A 2,214-nucleotide genomic window follows, 5' to 3' on the forward strand; every position below is an offset into this window, starting at 1 on the left:
AGTGCGAAGACAATCACCAACCGTGTTCAGTGTGCTGGTGGTTGCGGGGAAGCAGGGTGCCTGAGGTCCACGTGGGTCACGTGGGCTGGAACAAAATGGAGGGTTTCCTGGAAGAGGCAATGCCTATGCCAAGTTGTGAATGAGTAGAAGGGAATGAGGCAGTTCTAAAAGGAGACAGGGTGGGGTGATGATGCTGGAGAAATAAACAGGGGCAATAAGCATCATTGGCTTGGGGTTTTTTCCTTGGCTGAGTTCGTTCCCCTCTCCTGCTGCCATGTCTTCATTCATTTTGTTTGCTTGACTATTCATGCAGCTCATTCATTGCTGCCTGCCTCCCTCAGTGTCGAGCCCGACAGAGACCTTCTGTGGAGATCCAGTGGAGCAGTCAGAAACCCTTTCTCTCACACTCCGGGGTGTATGCTGCAAGTGGGGGTGGGGAAAGTCAGGGACCCAAGGGGAAGGAAGAGGGGAGAAGGGAGTTATTTTTTATTTAGGAGGAAAGGCAGCATTCTGCCCCCAGAGCTCCAGAGTTGGACTGAGAGGCTCACATCATAGGCACCCCCATAAAGTTCAAGTGAATCTATACCCCATTGCTGGTCCACTGGAGGAGGGGCCTCCAAGGAGGACCGGGGTGGGAGAGGGACCTCAAAAGGCCGAGGAAGGAGAGCAAAGCTGCCGGGGAAATTACATGTTTCCGAAGCCGCCTGGCTTGCAATAATGAGAACCAGAGAAAGGGCTAATGGAGATCAGATTGCCCGGGTTCTGGCTCCCAGCAGCCCCCTCCCCAGCCTGCCGTAGGAGAGGCCCAGGGACAGGATGTAGCTGGGAAGGGCCACTCTCCCCACCTGGTCCATTCCTTAATCTCAGCTAGAGTTGACGGGATGGAAGCCACAGCAGGAGGAACACCAGGTGGACCATTTCCAACGGGAGGCAGCCGGGGTCAGGGGAGAGGGCAGAGGCCAGCTGGAGTCAGCCCCCTCGGCCCTAGGTTTCACAGGCCACTCAGTCAGTCGGTCAACAACCAGCCCCAAGTCCCAGGCCGTCTGGCCATGAAGGGCCACTGTGGGCACTCAGGGGGCAGAAGGGAACTTGGGCTGCACCTCCTCCGCCCCCGGGGGATTCCCAGCCCACCCGAAGAGACACAGTCCAGGAAGCCCCCACTCTGGGAAGGGAGACAGAGCCCTGCCCTCGGGAGCCCCAGTCTGGTGGGCGGGGAGGCCGGTGCCAAAGCCCACCTGCTGCGGGAGAGGATGGTCTGTCCACCTGGAGGCGCTCACAGCCGGGGGTGAGATGAGGAAGAAAGCCCAGCCCTGCTACTAGGACTAGTACTTCTACTACTAGAAGTTGCTAGTAATAACAACAGTCACCTTGAACTGAACACTCATTTCGGGCCAGAGCCCTGGCTAAGAGTTTGGTAAGCATTTAACTCCATTTAATCTTCATGACCACCTCAGGAGGAGGAAAGGCGGACATGACCACTATTTTGCAGATGTGTAGAGGAGGCATTCACTTGCGCAAGGTCACAGCACTCAGGGAGCCCACGCAGCACTGGCCTCCCAGGCCTCCGTTCCAGCAGGCCCTGTGATCTGCACCCCAAGGGACAAGGGTCCCCTGAGCCCAAGCCATCTCCCTCCCCTCTCCTCCTCTGTCTCTATGTCTGCCTCTCAGTCTCGGCCTTTCTCTCCTTCCTTTCATCTCTTCTCGAACTTGATCCTTCTTTCTACCTCTCTCTCTGCCTCGGCTTCTGTCTCCTTTTCTCCTTTTCCGTCTCTCCCTCCTCGCTTCTCGTCTTACTCCATCTCTGCCCCATATTGCCCTCCGCCAGGCCACCGTCCAGCAGGGCACTTGGTTCAGGAAGGCAATGAGCAGACCCCACGGGAGGCTGGCTTGCTCTTGGCCTGGGTCCCTTCTTCCAAGGCCGGGAGCCAGAGCCAGTGCCTGCCTGCAGGGGGCTACAGGGCACTTGGGTGGGGCACGTAGGCCACATGACTCCTCCAGGGATGCCCACGGCCTGGGAAAGGAGACACAGGGGGATGCTGGAGTGAGGCAGCTGGACACAAGGCAGGACAGCCCTGAAGCAGCTCCCCAGGTCTCCAGCAAAGGTCATGGTACAAGGTGGGGATGGAAATGACCCTCCCACCCCCTCCTCCCTGTCACCGTTTTCCCTTTTGCCCTTTTTTCTTACCTTTCTTCCCCTTCTCCCTCCTCTTTCTC

Source organism: Grampus griseus (assembly GCF_964374135.1).
Source record: "Grampus griseus genome assembly, chromosome: 20".
NCBI lineage: Eukaryota > Metazoa > Chordata > Mammalia > Artiodactyla > Delphinidae > Grampus > Grampus griseus.